Below are 20,723 nucleotides of genomic sequence, written 5' to 3'. Positions count from 1 at the left end.
AACCAAAACAAGATAAATAAAATAACTAGCCATAAGAATGTTCACGGTGTAGGGATTCTGAAAGAAAATAAAATAAAATGTAGTTAAACGAGTTAGCTATTGGTTTCACTGGCCAAATTCAAAATGCAGCTAGATGAAACTAATTAGCATATTAAGCTTCAATCTTGCTATTGAATAGTTATCCCTTCCAATTTGGGTGGCTAGACGTTGAACTTATGATCCTATGACCATTAAAATTCAAGAATTTTATAAAAATAAAAAATTGATCGTTCTGTTTTACAGCTCAGTAAGTCAGAATATTCTCAGAAACAGACTTAATGAATCAATACACAGAACAAACTAAGAGCACCATAAGGCATTTAAACGAGCTCAAAAGATGGTAAACTTGCTTAAAATTTGTTAGGGGTAATCAGGGAATCCGCATCTTAATAACTTCAGTATATTTTCGCTTCTTATATATATTTCCTTTTATTCTAGGTTATATTTATCAAGAGAGGCTGCCTTATCAATAATCAAAACATAGCAAATGTAACTCTCTTATTTGGACAGGTTTCAAAGTTAGACTGAAACCAAATAAATTTAGGATGTTTATAACTAAGTTAGAGGTAACAAAAAAAACCACTAACTAGATGAATCAATAGCACTAAGAAGAAACAGAAGAAAGGTTAGTCATAATATACCACAGATAGTACCTAGTCTCAATAGCACCATAAACTAGCAACCTGTCTTTCCACACTTGTACAAGAATCCCAAAACACAACACTCAGCACAAACACTCAACATTTTGCTACTTTTCCCAGATCCCCATCCAAAGAACTAATAAAATAGAGAGGATAACTCCAAAAAATTAATAATTTTAATCTCATATAATGGCATGGAAGCCAGCTACTAATATATTCAAGAAAAATTATTTATTTGCTATAATTTTTCTTGAATATATTACACATTTTTATTTTTATATATAGGACTAAGTTAAATGTACTCGATTAAGATTTATAGAGGAGTTTCAACTCAAAACTAATTCACAATAAACAGAGTAATATATAGTCTAACATTTATTTGATGTAAGACACTTTGTTTATAGTTTTATCTAGCATAAAAAATTGAAAAACAATGTTCAAAAAGCTGAATTTAACTATTATCCTCAAATTATAAGATTATGCAGACTCAACATGAAGAGAATAACACTACACATTGGGAGCATCACTCAGATTGAGTATGGTTCAGCCATCATTCATCAATTGACTTTTCTCTAATAAGAATCTGAATAACAACTTTATTGAAACATAAATCTCAACAGCATAATGATACCACAATATCTGACAAGTATAGATGCATAAATAATCAAATATAAAAACATAATTTTAGAGACCCAATGCTGTTAAAAATAAAAAAGAACAATCCAAGAAAGATTTGAGAAAACAGATGAACATCCTGAGTTAAGTGGAACGCACAGAGCTCTGTACACAGAAACACTGACACCCTCTCCAACTTCTTCATATAATTTATAATCATTTGCATCTCTTCTCTGAAATATAATCCATGCTTTATTCTATATAACACTGTTAAGACCCACTTTGCTCCTATATTTCCCAGAGAACATAAAGACGATGTATTCCAAGGAGGTAAGCTTCAATATAATGCACGATTTGTTCTAAATCAGTAGCATTTTCCTTGTGTTCAATACAATATAGCAGATGAATCCAATGACTTCATCAAGACGTTTCTTTATTAATTGAACCCTTATAAAGCAGAATGGATCTTAAAACACTAAATACTAGCTAATAACAGGTCAAAATTAGATCTATAAACCACAAATCTGGAATCAATTATACATTTATATCCATTAACATTAACTTTTCATCGGGTAATTGAACCAGCACTAAACACAATCAGAAAAGGTAGGAAACCATAAAGAAATCCCAAACACTCTACAGGGAACTAGAACAAATTTGTAAATTGGAATAAAGTAATTAACTCCACTCTAGAATCTTCAGCAAAAGTGATCATTTAACTTTGAACTAGCAACTCTGCCCCTGGATGAAATTCAATAAAGCTTTAAACTTCAATAACCTAAATATACTAAAATTCAACCAAGGCATGTTTTCTTTTAAAAGTATGTGTGTGAATGACCTTGTCATGACCCTGATATTACAACCGCAAATAATGTGATTGTCTTCTCTAACAGTTGTTAAACCCAGACAAAAAACAAGATTTTAGTAAGAGAACAACATCAAATACAAATTCATTGGAGATGGATAAAAGTTGGATCCATCTTAACAGGTTAGTAACCAAAATCATATAGTTTATTTTGGATATAAGTTTAAGTGTTAGTGCTTGATTATTGACGTATGCTCTAAAATTGTAGAGCAACGGTGGAATATGAGCAAAAAGCTAGAGAATTTGTTAAGACAGCCATGACGAATCTTGGATTTCCAGCCAAGATTCTTTGTCCATGCAATAAATGTCACAATCTAAGACATCAACTTTCACACGAAATTGTCGAACACTTAGTTTTGTGGGGCATGGACCAATCTTACAAAACATGGTTTCATCATGGGGAAGATCCAGTCCAACGCAGCATGACAAACACAAGTTATGGATATGATTTATTTCGGGCAGTGGGAGTATTTTCAAGTAACGCCAATGATTGTGGTGACGATAACAATGATGCTAATTTTTAGAGTTTATTAGCGGATGCTGAATCTCCATTGTATGAAGGTTGTTCAAAGTATACAAAAATTCCGTCTATCATTGGGATGTATAATCTAAAAACAAAGCATGGAATCTCAGATGTTTGCTTTAGTGAGATGTTGGAGATGATCAAAGAAATGTTGCCGAAAGATAATCTCCTACTGACATCAATGTATGCAGTTAAAAAGTTTCTAAAAATGTTTAATATGAGTTATAAGCATATCCATGCTTGTGTCAACGATTGTTGTTTGTATACAAAAGAGAATGCTAATGCCCAAGTATGTCCCACTTGTCAATATCCAAGATGGAAGCAAAACAAACAGACAAAAGAGATTCTACAAGGGCAACCTGCAAAGGCATTGAGATATTTTCCTATTATACCAAGGTTTCAAAGAATGTTTAGAAAAGAAGAGACGACTTTAAGCTTAAAATGGCATTCAACCAATAGAAGAACAGACAGGAAAATGCAGCACCCGATAGATTCAGAGGCTTGGGATGCAGTTTATGAGAGATGGCCAGATTTTCAACTTGAACCTAACAACCTTCGATTAGGACTTGCTGCTGATGGGATCAATCCTTACAAAAATATGAGTTCTACGTATAGTTTTTGGCCTATAATGCTCATTGTATATAATCTGCCACCTGCGTTGTACATACAAGATGAATTTACTTTTCTATCTATGTTGATTCCTGGACCTAAACAACCTGGGAATGACATAGATGTTTACTTAGAGCCCTTAATTGATGAGTCACTTGAATTATGGAATGGTGTTTATACATATGATATTTCTACAAAGAAGTTTTTTAATTTAAGGGCCATGTTGCTATGGACCATAAATGATTTTCCAGCTTATGGAAACTTAGCTGGATGTGCGACTAAAGGAAAGTATGGTTGTCCTGTTTGTGGTGAGCACTCAAATGTTGTTTGGTTGAAGCATAGCAAAAAGATGTCATTTTGCAATCATATTCGATTTCTACCACAAGAACACCGTTATAGAAAGAATAAATATACAACAGCAAGGGCAAGGGAAAGAGCACCACAATGTCTAATTATATTGACAGGTGTTGAAGTAGCTAAGCAGTTAAGCAAAGTGACTAATGACTTTGGAAAGGGAAAAAAGAGGAGTCGTGGTATAGACACAGAACAAATCTGGAAGAAGAATTCTATTTTTTTTCGGATGCCTTATTGGGAAATATTAGTTGTTCGTCATAACCTTGATGTTATGCATGTTGAAAAGAATGTTTGTGAAAGCATACTTAACACATTGCTCGATTGCAAAGGAAAATCTAAAGATCACTACAACTCGAGATTAGATTTGACAGAGATGGGCATTATGCCTCATCTCCATCCGTATGAAGAAAATGGTGTTACTCGTCTTCCTGCTACAGCTTATACTCTATCAAAATATGATAAGAAGTTTCTTTGTGAGAGGCTATTTGACTTGAAATTGCCTTATGCATATAGCTCTAACATTAGAAACTATGTAGATGTGGAGAAACAGAAGCTGACAGGACTTAAGTCTCATGATTGTCATGTGATTATGCAACAACTATTGCCTATTGCTATAAGGGGTTTAATGGAAGAAGGTTGTAGAGAGACAATTCTTCGGCTCTCTAAGTTTTTCCATGGATTGTGTCAACGTGTGGTTGATAAGGAGGAAATTATGAAATTGGAACTAGAAGCCTTTGAAATTCTTTGTCAACTAGAAGAATATTTCCCTCCTTCTTTCTTTGATCCAATGATTCACTTGGTTGTTCATTTAGCACGAGAAGTTAGACTTTGTGGTCCGGTGCAATTTCGATGGATGTACCATTTTGAGAGATATATGAAAGTATTGAAAGGATTTGTAGCAAACTATGCACGGCCAGAAGGATGTATTGGAAATCTCTATCTTGCTATTGAATGTGTACGCTTTTGTGAAACATTTTTAAAGCAAAATGATAATCAAGATAGTACATTACTAGAAGAAAATCCACTATCAGCAGCAGAGTGCTTTGAGCTTGACCGATTGAACTTGGCAGTAGTGCATCGGTATGTGTTGTTTAACTCGGATATTGTAGAACCATTTCTCAATGTCCATATGGATGAGCTGAAAGAAAGACACTCAAATCTGAATAACAATCAAACATTGTTGTGGAATCGACATTCTGAAGGGTTCCCGTTATGGTTTTATGAAAAGGTTGTATTCTATTGCCAAGATAAAAGTCTACGTTTTGTTTTAGTGTACAAATTTCTTACAAGTATATTTTTATTTTCAGATTTCTAACATGAACAAAGTAGATGACATGTTAGCTCAATTGGCTGAAGGTCCAAGTCGCGGTGTCACTTCCTACAAAGGGTACATGATTAATGGAATTCGATTCCATAAAAAAGGAGTTGAAAAAACAACTCAAGGCAGTGGTGTATACTTGGAAGCACATGACAGTGGGCAATTGAATGATAAAGAAGAGTATTTTGGTGTTATCAAGGATATAATTATGCTTGATTATCGTACTTTTAAGGTGCCATTGTTTTGGTGTGGTTGGGAGAATATTCGAATGGGTGTTAAGAAGTCAGAGTTCTATACGCTTGTAAATTTTAATATAGGACAAGCTCAATCCATTAGGGATCCATTTGTATTAGCTTCACAAGTGAAAAAAGCTTTTTATGCAAGGGTGAATGAGTCAAGTAATTGGTATATAGCTTTAAAGGATTCAAATAGAGGGTGTTTTGGACTTGAATCCAATGAAGAAAATTGAGTTTCCTGTTGTCTCTTATGTACTTTGAATGAAACAAATCTGCTTACACTTTTTGTATGTAATTTTTGTGTATTATTACTCTTTTGTTGAATGAAACAAATGTGGTTTTATTACTCTCTACGGTGAACTTTATGATTTTATTTTAATTTGAATGAAATAATTCTGGTTTTATGGTTTTGGTGTATGTTTATTAGTCTTTGGTGATCCGCATTTCTGATTTATATACCATGTTATCTTTGTTTTTATATTGCAGCAATTTCAACTTGAAAAATGAGTACATTACGAAGATCTCCAAAAAAACACCTTCGTCCAGGTGCTTTATGCAATCTTGTGGCCAAAAAGCGAAAAGCATCATTGAAGACTCAAGCTGATTGTGGCGATATGTTGCTTGGAAGCCCTATTTTAAAGAAAAAGAGTGCTCTTCGTAGGTTTTCTGCACCTGTTGGAGTTGTAATTGATTCACCACTTGCTCTTAGTACTAGAGTAGCAACTCGTCGTATGGTCTATGATATAGAGCTAGATCCAAATGATGATGTGGAAGACATGGAGATGTCACTTGGAAGTTCAAAAACTAAATGATCTCTTAATTATGAAGTAGATAAGGTAGTTGATAGTGTTTGTGAAAAAGGAGTAAGGGAGGAACATGAAGAGATAGCTGATGAGGAAAGGGTTGGTGTAGAATTTGAAGGGGTTGTTGCACAATGTGAAGAAGTGCCTGATGCAGAATGTGAAGAAGTGGCTGAGTTAGAAGTTGAACAACCTCTTAGAAAATCTGTTAGATTACAAAAAACAACTGATGAGGCAAATCAAACTGAGATTGAAGAAATACCTCAAGATGTAGATGTGAATGTAATGAACTTAGCCAAGAAGACAAGGGGAAAAACTCTATTGGCAAATCTTACCAAGAGGAACAATGACTTAAGGATAATAAATTGGAATGAAAAAGGGCAACCAGTTGGTACTAACTCAGTGCAATTTTCTTCTTTTGTGGGCGCTCTTGTGCGAGAGGTTGTTCCTTACACTATTTCAGATTGGAGGAAAGTTTCACCAATGATGAGAGATGTTCTTTGGGCATCTATTCAGGTAGAATTACAAGTTTTATGAGTGTATTTTTTTTTATATATATTCAGCTCTATACTTAAACATATAATATGTTATTCTATATTCTATTGTAGGCACAATATGACTTACATGATGATTGGCAAAAAAAGATGTGCTTTGAAATGATGGCAGAACTATGGAGAGCTGGGAAATCTAGACTTGTAAAGGATATTATCAATGCAAAAAATGAGAGTGAACGACTAGCCTTAAAGCCGGATTGCATAAAACGTGATGTAGAATGGAAAGCATTTGTTTCCAAAAAAATTAGTGAAGAACATTTGGTAAGAAATATGATGTAAGAAGTGATGTTGCTGCCTCTTTTATCTATGTTGGTGTTAAATTAAATATAGTTATGCCTCTTTTACTTATTTATTAAATAGGATATAAGGGCCAAATACCAAGAGAGAAGAAAGAAAGCTGTTCCACACACTTTAAGTCGAAGAGGATATGCTCGAACAATTGATGATATGGTAATAATTAAGTTTTATACTGTTTGTATTTTTGCTTCCATTATTGTAGTCTCTATTTTATAATCTCTATTGATGTATTGTGTAGAAGAAAGAAAATGAAGATGGTAAAATATCTAGAATCGATGCTTTTCGGAGAGCCCATACCAAGAAGAATGGTGAACCTGTAAACCCAACGGCATCTGATATTTTTGTGAGTATTAGTCATTTAATTTTTGTGAATTTTTACTTATTTTCCATAATCCATACATTAGTTATACTAATTTATATGCAGGGTTCATTGAATGAGATTCTCCTTGAAGACCCAAATTCTAGAACTACAGACAACGCTAATGAGGATGCCTTGACAAAATTGTTTGGTAACCCAAAATCTGGTCGTTTAATCGGACAAGGAAGAGGCGTAACAAGGTCAAAGCTAACTGTTGTAATATGTGTAATAGCAAGATCTCCAAGTTAGAAGAAGAGCAACATAATATGAAGCTCAAAATGACTGAAATGATGAATCTACTTAAAGAACACTTGGTGGTATTTCTATCTTGCACTTATAAATCTTAGTTTTCTTTTCTTCCAATGAAACTTATCTTGGTTTTATATTTAGGTTGGTGGTAAAGTGACACCAAGCGAAGGACAGTCTCGCAATGTACCGCAGTCAAACAATATTCAGTCCCCTAACGTAAATTATAAAAGTTGTTATTGTTTTAAATTTTCATTTTAGAAGAACAATTACAGAAACTAATATATTGTCTTTAAAATAAATTTGGTAGAGTATTGCACTTGAAAAAAGACATAACTTTACAGAAGGGAAGAATGCTTGCTACTTGCTTGACTGGGCAGATGCAATTGTTGCTGAAGGTCGTTGGGATTCTAGTGATCCAAAGATAACTGTACATGGAAAGCCTCTTGGACCAGACTTTATGCGAGTATGGGTTGATGTTGCTATTGTACCAAAATCTTACTTATTTCGTCCTAATCATGCGATGCTTACAATATAAGAAGCAGTTGGTTCCACAGTTGCATGGCCTTCTAAAAAAGTTATTCCAAGAGGTACATTTTCATACTCAAAAAATAACTAATGTCTTATAATTTAGTGTTTGGTTTCCTTGTTTGCTTTGGTGTAGTTGTGAATCCAATATTTTGTATGTGGTGTCCTTTCTTGGATATAATTTCTATAGAATTTTTCTTGAAGTAATTTGTGAAGCTAGATAATAACAATAAAATATTTCTTTGTTTATTTTGTAGATATGACAAGCGAAGTATAAAAGGATACTTAAGACTCCTTGAAAGTAGTAACTTTGTTTATTTCTTTGTGTTGAAAGTAGTAACTTTTAGACTCCTGGAATACTTAAAGAATATTTTGTTGTTGATGACAGTGTTGAATGTTTTAAACTAAATTGTGGATTGTTAATTCAATGTAGAATGTTCTTACTTTTTGTTATTTGAAAATCAAGTTCATTTGATGATGATAGTATATATTAGAAAGCTAATTTTAATTATATAAAAAAAAATTAAAATATAATAGAATAAATTAGTGTTATATAAATAAAATATATAATGAGAATTTAAATATATCTAAATATAACAATAATACGAAAATTGAGTTATAATATATATTACAATAACACTTTTTATATAAAGAATTATGTTATGAAAACTTCATTATATAACACAAATAATGTGTTATACTAAAGTGTAGTATAACACAAAAAATGTGTTATAATAAAGTATAGTATAACACAAAAAAAGTGTTATATAATCGACTATAAATAACATAATTCAACACTTATCTATATATTAAAATAACACAGAAATTGTGTTATTGTTGATAGTACAATAACACATCTGTATAACACTGATAAAGTGTTATGTAAAGTACCCTGACCTACGATAACATAGTCGGTCTTAACACATCAGAAAGTGTTATCGTAGGTTTTGATAACACATTTTCGGTGTTATTAAAAGCATTTTTTCTTGTAGTGTGAGTTTCTCAATTTTAACTTGAGGTTTAAGAAAATGTGTGTAGTGATTACATAATTAAAATAAAAAAATTAAAAAGACTCTTCAATTCCCTTGTGGTCGCAGTTGATAGCCTCTGTAATGTGCGTAGAGAGAAAACCCCAAATCGCAGCTAATAGCCTTTGTAATGTGCGTCTGAGGAAGGAAGAAAAAAGAGTACACATTAAATCAGTAAGGACATCAAATGTCTCCGATTGGGAGATGTGCCACATGTCCCACATATCACAGTGGGAGACGTTAGATGTCCCCTCTGGACATGTGTTTAGACCTCAAATTTTCAACGTCTTCTTGCACTTTTAATGTCTTACAATTTTAGCAATTAATAAAAAATTTCAATGTCTCCCAACATAAGACATTTAAAATCCCTCCTAATTTTTAATGTCTTACATAGGGTCATTGAATGTCAAAATTGTTGTAGTGTATAACTATAAATAGAACTAAACTAAAATCACATTGGCTTCATAAATAAATCATCTTATCCCCACTCGCCTCACTGGTTCCTAGAAGGGGAGAGATATAGGGGGTGAGCTTATAAAGCTTAGTAGAAAAACAACTAATATCAAATGAACAATAGTTTAATAAAACCTTTGCATGGTTAGCTTTAGAAAAAAAAACATACAACATCATGTATAAACCACACATAGAGAGAAACCACAAATAATCACAAGAGCTAAACTAAACGTGCACATCAAACCGTCCACTAGATCCCTAGTTCTCGATACCCATGATAGAAAAACGACATACTAAACTGGGAAGTTGTGGCTGATAAAAAACACAAGGGGTTGCTCAGATCACTTCCTATACAGGTCCTAATTCCTTAGACCTACAAATGAGTGAACACATGACATACCTATGTTGACATGGAGACTAGGTCATGCAATAACAATATTCACAAATCTTGATCAATATGGCTATCATCAGTATAACCAAATGCAAACAATTAGAATTAAAAAAGAACATATTCCCCTTATTTTAGAAAATTGGGTAGCATAACGGTTGCATGTGAATAAAACAAAAAATCATAACCTACATAGATAAGCATACAAAAATATATTTGGCACTCAGTGCCTTCAAAACAATCCAGATAAACAAGCATATTAAGTTTTTTCAATTTTTCGCAAATTTTAAAAAATCATAAAATTGGAATATGTCTAATGCTATTCAACACATATAAACACAAGTCCAATAACCAAGTTGAGTCCCTACCTCCTTAAGGTCACTATCATTTGTCCAAATAAATGCTCCTAAGCCCCCTATTCCTAGGTTCCAATCTACAATCCATAATTGAACAAAAAATTATAATCATCATAATGTAATCTTCAAACTGAGTCCAATGACATATTGCATGATACCATTCAAAGATAGCAAAAAATCTCTTCTCAACTGAGTATGGTGGCGGTTCCCGACAGCCAATGGCAATACTCCGACAATGGTGACGGAAATTGACTTTCTATATATCAAAATGATCATCTCGATGAGTACATTACGGAAGTACAACCCATTTGTCCAAACAACCAAAGGTGTCACAGGAAAATGCTTCCAAAGGGGCAGAGATCCAAAAATATCTTCGGAGAATAATGACAAGTTGAATGGAATTTTTTAGTTGTCAGTTTTCCTCTCGCGACGCTAATTCTAAATGTACCAAGCACTCGTCAAATGGACGTCGGAGTTGTTCAGAATGTCGCTTCAAAGTTTTGACAATAAAACTTTGGAGCTTCTGTTTAGGCACGTCTTAGCTCCAATTGCCACAAAAATTGAGGGTTGTCGTTGTCTATCAGCAGTGATGTGACTCCAGTGCATGTCATAATTGGAGGTCCAAAAGTGGTTTGTTTCAGCTTGCCCAGTAGAGTTGTCGTGGAGAAGAACGAGAGGAAGAAAAAAAAATGAAAAAAGAAAGAGAAGGAAGAGAGTGACTGTCGGGGAGGAAGAAGAAAAGAGAAAATACACACTAATATAATATTCACTTTCCTGGCCATTTTTTCATGTCTTTCAACAATGTTGTGGGACATGAATTTTTTTAGCTTGTGTCCAATAAAGTAGGACATGAAAAATAGGTGGGGGACGTGAAACAATTGTCATGTTCTCTAACGTGGGATGTGAATAAAGTACCTATAATCTTAAATACCCTTCACCCCTTTTTGTCATTTGGTTCAATTCAAACGATAAAAGAGACGAGAACTGCTATTTTTCAACCAGTAAATGGCAATTTTTGGCCTAATTTTTCAATTTTCAACCATTTTGAGGTTTGTTTTTTAAGTGTTGATTGTTGGGTTTTGATTAGAACATAGTGTATAATACTTTTTGTGTGCTAATTTGATCAATGATACGATTTTTATTAGATTAAAGAGCAGTTAAAGATTTTGGGGGGTTTTATTTTATGGATTGTAATTGAAGATTTATTTGAAGATTATTGGAGATAAGTATGATAATGTGTGTATTTTTTCATAATTATTTTGATTTTTATGTTTTATTTTGATTTTCTTTATAATTCCAAAAATAATGATATTTATTTTTTGTCAAAATTTTCATTTTTAGGCTTGATAAATTTATGATTGGAGAAGAAGAAATTGAGAATTTTCTTGAACAATATTGAAGGTAATTATGATAATGTGTGTAGTTTTTCATAAAAGTTTTGATTTTTATGTTTTTCTTAATAAATTAAAAAATAATTATATTTATTTTTTGTAAAAGTTGTTATTTTAGTTTTGATAATCTGACAATTAGATTAGAAGAAATTGAGGATTTTCTTGAAAGTTATTAGTGAGTAAGTATGATATCGTGTTTACTTTTTCATAAATAATTGATATTATTTATTTTAATAAATGAAAACATATACAATTGAATTTATTATATGTAATAATATTTATTTTTAGTTTTGATAATAACGTGGTTAATTTTTCTTAATTAGTTGTAATTCTTATTTATTTTTTAGTTTTGTAATTTTGACTTGAATTAATTTTTATTGATTATAGTATATAAAAAAATATTGGCATGTATTTTATAGTAATTTTTATTTATTATTTTAGTAATTTCAATTTTTTTTACAATTTTTATTTTAATTCTAAATTAATATATGGAAAATTTACTTGTTGTATTGTTGTTTTTTTATAATTTACTTATTGATTATATTCTTTAGGGGCAAGGATCGAGCATTGAAAAGTCAATTAGCCTGCATTATAATTTGAAAGAGGTATTTATGTTTATTTACTTAATTCTTTTATTAACATTATACCAATTTTAGAGGAGTTTTAATATCTTATATATTCATCCGTAGTGAAGTAGGTTTTGAGATTAAAATTGTCTATTATGGTTATAACGAAAGGTAGAAAACTTGTGTATATTAGTGAAGTAGGTTCTGGGATATTTGTGTGTGTGCTGCGGTGATATAAAGAAGAAAATTTATTGTGTGTTGTTTGAATTGTTTGACTTGCGCTATTCACAGATGGTTAGGTCATTATTATAGGGGAAATGTTGTTCGATTTTATGTAGAATTATATATGTATTATCTTCTTACATGTTTTTCATTGATTGAATTAATTATGATGACAAATGTTTGGGTTAGTAATATAAGAGAGGTGTTGTCCAATTTTTAGTGATATTTTTTTAAATTTTGTATAGAAGAGAAATGTCGACCACTAAAATTGACCAATGATACAAAGTCAAATAAATGACACAAAAAGTTTATAGTGGTTCGGCCTCAAATATCGGTAATAACCTATATCCACTTACTTCTTCATGAACAACCGACCAGCCTCAGCCGAGTAGGTATCGACCAGCCTGGTCGATGCTTTGTCTTTGCTTATTGAATGCTATTTTTGACTAAAGTATGTCCAAGTATATGATGGATCTTCCTGCGATTCTCTGTCTGCTAGTTGAGTATCAACTAGACCTCTTGTCTGTTTCACCATTACTTAGCTGCCACATGTCCCAGATCCTTGCCACACCATCACGTTAGTGTATTAGTAAAATATTCCCCCCCCCCCCAAGTTTATTATGATGCGACAAGCATCAAATAAACTTATTCGAGCAACCACTTTATACGACCTGTCACCTCTTAACCCATCCTTTCAATTGTTCTTCACATTGCCTTGGAAAAGTAAAAAGTCATAATTACACACTTTCCAAGAGAAAACTCACGATTTCCCAACTTCCTATACACGAAAATGTATTGCCAATGTCACCTATCTACTTGATTATCTAAGGCATTTCACACCGTCTTTTTTTATTTTCACCCTCTTTTTTCTCTCTTAAAGAACCCTCAATGTTCATGACAAAAAACCCCATAAGACCGTGATCAATCTAAGGAATTCCCAAGAAAGCTCCGAGCATTTTCTTTGTCAATCTTCATTCCAAGTAAATTCGCACACTCAAATCTTGTATATTTTTACATTTATTTCCATCAACATGCACACTTTGATGTGATTTTTTACTGTAAAAAATCATAGTGTTCTTAAGTTGTTTTTCAATTCTTTGTTGAATCTGTTTGTAATTCATGTATTAGCAGGCTTGTAAAATATTTTTTAGGCAATCTAGAGACGATAGTTATATCTTGTAGGCTTATAATCATTTATTTGAGCACAATATTAGGTTAAAAATTAAATTTTTACCTTTGGAAAAACTGAGCTTTTCTTCCCTCTAAAGAAGATGAAAAGTTACTTTTCGTTTCCACTTTTTGATCTAAATCTCTCTTGGTCCTATATTCAATTCTATTTGTCTTAAAATGTAGTTGGTCGGATAAACCGCTGGGTTTATTTTGGAGCAACCTTCATTTTTTTTTCTTTCTTCATCTCTTTTTTATTCTATTGGTCAATAGATTCTCAATACCCCTTTTTTATCGCAGATATTCATGCAAGACTACTGGGGATGTGAGAGACCAATAGACAACGATCTGATCGCCCTAGTTTACGAAGACACTGAATAGCCTACTATGGGACATGGTTATGGCTGGTATCCCAAATAAGTATGGACTTCGCGGGGTTATATTGTACAAACCATATCCCGACCAGCGAGCCAATGTCCTTGGGGTGCCTTCAGCGCCTGGTGCCACACTGCCTCTTCACGACTATTTTCAAGGGGTGGCTAATTATTTTGAGATCGCGCTCTTCCAAATCACCCCGAATGGATATAGAATGTTTTCAACATTGTATATCCTCTAACCTTTCAGGAACTGGTCAGTTCCATCCCCCCATGAGATCAACTACCTATTCGATCTCAAATGTAACCTAAATCAGAAAGTGTAATAATTGTTGATATAGGGGTCAAAGTAGAAATATGATTTTTATGGTAGAAAGTGTAATTAAGGAAAGTTAAAACTATTAACTTTGATAGAAAGTACAAAAATGGACTTAAGTAATTATTAAGGAAAATTAGAGACTAAGGATAATGTTGAAGACAGATGCTCATCAACGATATATGGATGGAAAACTCAAAGCTTGTTATGAAAACTGCGTAGATAGATCTTAGGAAAACTGAAGAAAGAAAGATGTAGAACAACAATGGAGGATAATTTTGTATATTGCTGTACTGTCTCTGTCTACAATGAATTTTTCCAACCCCTCCATTTTAGGGGTCGAAAACTATTTATAGATGGGCTCTAATGGCATCTGGTACAAGGTGGTCCCAAGGGACAAGATCGTACATTTTTCCCTATTAGAGTAGTGGTGCATGGTGTAGAGGAGCAGAGGGCTGTGGTGTCGGTTGTAGGTACATGGTTAGAGGTGTGTAGGTCATGCCACCACTTCTTGTACTATGTCATACCACCACTACTTGTCAGGAATTGATGTTAGAATAACGCCTTTGCCTCCCTTAGGGTCGTACATCTCGTACTTGTTCACATGGCTTGTACCTGAAGGTCCTTCTCACACCCAAATATATTTTCTCTCATCGCCTTCTAATATTTTGCTAAGTGTTGGACACATTTACTAGTTCTCCTTGTATATTTGGGAGGCTTGGGACATATGGTATGTGATGAGGCAATGAAGCCCTCACTATGTGTGGCTCTCCCTCGTGCCCTGGCATCATAGCAACGAGGCCCTTGCATGTAAAACATACGGGCGAAGAATCTGTCCATGGCTGAGGCAGAGAAGGGCAGTTTTTCCACACGAGTCTGCGATTTAGTGGGCCAATTTGCTAAAGCGGTTTTCCAGAGGGATGCTGCACTGGTCAAGGCTTCTTCGACCTCTCACTCCAATACTAGACTTGAAGCTACTATCCACACTCTAAATGATAAGATTAGTGTGCTTGAGGCTGAACTTGTAAATGCAGAGAATGACATAATTAAGGGCATGTTGCACGCCATGTGGAGGACCAATCTTGACATCGACTTGTCTACTTTTGGAGAGTATGCGATTAGGAAAATTGCTGAGTGGAAAGGTCAGAGTGGAAACCTATAGACCCATTTTCAAGGCTTATTTGTATACATATATAATGCTGCCGTGTAGCCCTCCATGCTGTTTTTTTTTTTAATGGAACTCCTCATAAGTCTTTAATGGTATGTGGGACGCTTGATTTCTAAGTCCTTGCTTATTTTGTATATCGACTATGAGGATGCATTGGCCTTTCTTTCCTTTGTCATTCTTTTTTGATTATCAAGTGTAAGGCACTTTGATAAGTCCCTCTTATTTTTTTGATGAATTCCTTATCTCTTCCTTAGGCTGATGATGATAGTCTTTTTGGTGCACCTTAACTGTACTTGTAAGGACACGTTAACCCCTTGGGTTTTCGGTATTTTTTATATTGTTTGCACGCGCTTGTTATTTTGTGCGAGAAGCGTCCTTCTCATCATTATGCATAGTACTATTCTTACTAGGGTCTCCTTTTGGACCCTTTTTGGCAAGACAGCTTGGTGGCTACTCTAGCCTTATTAGTCGATGATCTCCTTGAGGCCTTCCCCTCGTGAAGGTATTAGCCTTTATTAGGACTTTGTCCTCGTGAAATCTTTTGACTTCTTTTCACAAGTGTGTCTTGTCAGACACATTTTTGGTTGGACGACTCTGTGGCCGCTCTAGGCTTACTGGTGGATGTCATCTTTAAGACCTTACCCCTCGTGGAGGTATTAGCCTATCCCAAGGTTATCCTTATGGAACCTTTTGACTCCCTTGGCATCCATAAGGATAGCTAGTCCTTATGAATCCAGGAGATGCTTTGTATGGTTTTTTTTCTTCTGCAATATATATTTGCCTCCTATCTTGCCTCTCAAGTGCTTGGTGGGATTTATTCCATTACGCTCTTTGACTGTTTTTCTCCTCACATATATTTTTCCAATGTGTGCATATTTTTTATACATGCATAAGCATATAGAAAGAATGTAATATCTGAGTTATGAAACTTATTCATTGATAGCAAGTAGACTACAAAGGCACATATGTCAACAGTGCAACTATTATGGGGTTGTCTAGGAAACCTCTTTGATTTTTAACTTCTGAAATTAACATATGACGAACAAACAAGGTACGTATATTCTTGCAATAGATGGGAAATTCTTACTGGTAATATTAATTGAGATGTCCTGCATCCCATACTCGGGGTGTGGCCGTGTCATCCATCCCCAAGTGTGAATGTGGGTTTACGCCTCCATGTATCAACATTGTCATGGGTTCTTGTGGCTTGGCTACTGTGTGAAGAGAGATATTATAACACTCTTTTGCTTCGTTTTGTTATCCTTTTATGCTTGCTATCTCCCTAGGAGTTGGAAATTTAACAAACATGTGACTTATCGAGGCCACCACTTTCAATTCTCTTAGGGAGATACTGCGTTGAAAGCCGAAGCACAATCTACTACAACAAAGTTCGTCATGACAGTAGTTTTTCTGGGTTGCTCTCCCATGGTAAGGGCCAATTCTATCACTCCTAGAGGTTGTACCGAGTCCCCCGTGAATCCATATAAGGAGGAATGGCAGGGTTTCAAGTTTCTGGTGCCCAAACCCATCTTCTCCAAGGAGGGGCGATACAAGATGTCCACGAAACTTCCATTGTCTACGAGGATCCGATGTACCCACATATTGGCCAGTTGGACGGTCAACACCAAAGAATCATTTTGGGGTAAGTGCACCCCTCGTACATCCTCCTTCGTGAAAGTAATTGAATCATTTTCTCCCTTAAAACGCATCGGGTGTCGTTGCTCCAGACTCATGATACACGAAGATGGACTTCGTCTAGCTTCTTTAGCATACCTGTCTTGCCCCTTCCAGGACTCTCCACCAAATCCTAGACCTCCGAAGATTGTCCTCACCTCTCCTTGCACCTCTGAGGCTACATCTCGTGCCTCGTGGTTAGGGTGATCTATCATATGGTCTTTGATTTTCTTTTCGTATGTATCTACCTAAGTGCGCCTTGTGTATGAGTTCTTCAATTTCCACCATTCAATGAGTGCATTCCGTCGTGGTGTGGCCAATGTCTTTATGATACTGATAGTACTTTATGGGATCTTTCTTTGACTGATCTCTCTTCATTGGTGGGGGTCTTCTAAAGGGGACCTGATTCTCGTTCGCTACGAAGATATGTTCCCTAGTATGTGCAAAGTTAGGTAGAACGTTCGAGATGTCTGCCTAGGGTTACCTCTGTGTTTGTGCTTCCTTTGGTGGTCATCTCTTGGCCCATCATACACCCTTTTCCTTTTTGCGTCATTTGAACCTTCAGGGGTCGAGGGCTTGACAAGTGATGTCTTCAGGTTCTCATGGCCATCTTCAACGTGAATGCACTTTTGTGCTCACTCGCAGAATTCGTCCAAGTCAGTGTCCTCCCTCTTTGGCATGTTATCCCACAGCTTACTACTCAGGCACACTCCGGCTGTGATGTCTATTTTTATCTCCCCACCAGTTAGGCTCCTTACTTCGGCCGCTTCCATATTGAACCTATGGATATTTCTCTTCAGGCTCTCTTTTTCTCCTTGCTTTACATTAGCGAGGCTAGTGCTTGGCATGGCGTAATCATGCACAGCGTGATGTTACTTAAGAAATTCGTCAGAAAATTGTTGCCGAGACCTGATGGACCCTGGCCAGAGTCTCTTAAACAAGTTGTACGCATGACCCTCTAACGTGACAGCGAAGCAGTGGCATCTGGCTCTGCTAGAAATTCCCCTTAGCTTCATTAGGTCATTGAACGCGTCAAGAAGGTATTTTGGATCTGTATTGCCCTTGTATGGGGTCATGTGTAGCGTCCCAAATTTGCTAATAAGGCTAGGGCCTTGATTAGCATGTTGGGAGGGCAATAAATGAATTAAATATGTTAATATGTGAATTTGATGACTATGTGATTAGAAATGCATGTTTAGGTGATTTGAATATGCATGTGGGCCCCATTTGGCTATTAGGGTCATATTCATCATTTAAGCTCGTTGAGGGCATAAATGCAATATTTGTGTATATTGTGATTGATACCACGTGTGACTGGTGATATATTTGTGATGCGCGATCCGAGACAGTCCTAGGGAGCAGTTTAGCTAAAAAGTCACAACGGGGTCAAATACCCGGCTCGGGAGGATCCTAGGGTATTTATGGAATATTATGTGTGTTCGGGATTTATCGAGTAACGGGTAGTAGCTTGATAATTATTTGGATATCTCGGGATCAAATGCGGATTTACATGAACACTAGAGGAATTAGCACACATGGTTAATGAAGAAATTTCCATGGTGGTATTAAAGAGTTTAGAATGCACTCAAGGGTATTCTGAGTATTTTAGGGACATAGGAGGCTGAGGGTAGGCTTAATTGATTTGAAAGCAAGGACACAATTCTGAAATTGGAAGAAAACACAGAAACACACACTCTCTCTCAATATCTCTCTCGGCTCTCTCTCTCATCCTCTAGATTTTTGGAGTTTTGGAGGAGAAATTCACAACTAAAGCTTGGAACATGGGGAGGATAGGCCTAGGGTGTTGGAGAGCCGGATTAAGCTTGAAAATCTTCATTGAGGTCAGGCTCCTTGCTCTTGTTTGAATGGATTTTTTCCATGTTTTAAGTGTTTTCTTCTAGGTTCAACTTGAGCTCTAATTTTGAGTTTTGATGAGGATATGGAATAGTTTCTAGGGTTCTAGTGCCGCTTAAAGAGTATTAGAATGAATATGGGACTCAATAATGTTTTTCGGGGTGCGTTGAGAATGATTTTCAGGGAAGTTAGCTCGTGAAATTTGTGTAGGATTTCAGGGTTTCGGGCTCGCGTCGTGGCCCTGTTCATCAGGCGCTGCGCCCTGCTTGAGTTTATAGGCCAGGGGACTTCGAGAAAAACTGCCCAGGCGTCGCGGTGCAAGGTTTGGGCGCCACGGCCCGTGTCTCTCACCAGAGAGGCCTTTCGCCTCTGACTTGGGCACATCGCAGCCCTTAAGGGGGGCTAGGCCGCGACTCAAATGCAGAATTTTGGTTGTTTTAAGGTTTTTAGCTCGGGAAGTCAAACGTTAAGGCTTGAGAATGGCTATTTATTTATGTCTCGAGGCTATTTATTTGATTATAATTTGATGAACGACTATTGTAATTATGTTGTGACTAGGTTATCAGCAAGGCTATTGTAATTATGTCTCGAGGACTGTGCTTGGGATTACGATGCTCAGATAGCTTGGGACACATGTAAGAAAACTGTTGTACCCGTAGAGCAGGGCGTTGCCCTATTGCTTGTATTGCAGGGCATAACCCTATTGATTTAATTACAAGGTGTAGTCCTATTGTCTATGTTTTATATATGTTTAAATATTTGTTGATTTTATGCTATGTAATGCATATTTGTGAATGAATGGCGAAGGCCGGGAATGGCGAAGGCTGAGAATGGAAAAATGCCGAGCACGGCAAGGGGTCGGGAACGACATTGAGCACTCAAATTGCAAATCCGAGTATGCAAGGGGCCAGGAACAACGTTGAGCAAGCGGAGTCCAGACTGTTACGGCGAGACCCCCACCCCCCCCAAGGATGCTGGAGTCATCCTCTTGGTGAAGACCCTGAACCCAGGGCCTGGTAAAGTGCTTAGGATGGCATAGCCACTACGTGTTTAACCTGTTGGCTACTTTGTTATATCCTGTTCATATATATGCATATGTAAATTATTTTGTGTTGATTTTTCTTGCCGGGATTCAGTACACAGGTGCTCTATGGTGTAGGTAAGGGCAAAGGAAAGGTCAACGAACCATTAATATGGAGAGTGCGGAGCGACAGGTACATGTTCGGCCTACCTGGCTGCCACGACCAGGGTTATTTTGGGAAAAATGCATTGTATTGACTTGAATTTGTCACCTAGTCGACCCTAAATGTATTTTGAGATGTAAAGTAATTTGTTTTTTCTACACGTTATTTTGGGATCCCAAATGTTTAACCTTTTGTATTTTCAATGAATAACCAAATTTCGACATAAATGAGCTTTAACACAGTTTAGCTACACTTTTAACCTAAAACCTCAATTACCGAGTTAATGGCACATTTTAAACTCACTTAGTAATGGCTCTAAGGAAGTAGGTCGTTACAACTTGGTATCAGAGCAAGCCAAGGTTTATGGTTCCTGGAGATCGACCGAACATTTACACTCGCTACCAATGGAAAGCTTGACTCAGGGTTGGTTGGTAATTATTGAATTATATGTTTAATAGCTTGGTAAAGTGCCCTGTTTGCCTGAGTATTTATATAGAGCATGATTAATGAGTTGACATATGCAGGATCCTAGGGCATGGCTCCCTTGATTGTTGTGTGTAATCTGCGTTTTGTGGATTGTTGCTTGTGGTTGGTTGATG

At 35.7% G+C, this 20,723-nt stretch overlaps 1 long non-coding RNA gene across 1 annotated transcript; it reads left to right on the top strand.

Moving 5' to 3' along the window:
* Positions 1-7,911: 7,911 nt before the first annotated feature.
* On the top strand, positions 7,912-8,469 carry LOC133801247 (uncharacterized). The gene is made up of 2 exons (XR_009876793.1): positions 7,912-8,045; positions 8,241-8,469. It is a non-coding gene; the product is annotated as an uncharacterized LOC133801247 (long non-coding RNA).
* Positions 8,470-20,723: the final 12,254 nt, after the last annotated feature.

The sequence above is a fragment of the Humulus lupulus genome, chromosome 9, assembly GCF_963169125.1.
Source record: "Humulus lupulus chromosome 9, drHumLupu1.1, whole genome shotgun sequence".
In the NCBI taxonomy this organism is placed as follows: domain Eukaryota; kingdom Viridiplantae; phylum Streptophyta; class Magnoliopsida; order Rosales; family Cannabaceae; genus Humulus; species Humulus lupulus.
Note: the sequence above shows the minus strand (reverse complement) of the source record. Positions and strands in the feature narration are given on the sequence as shown.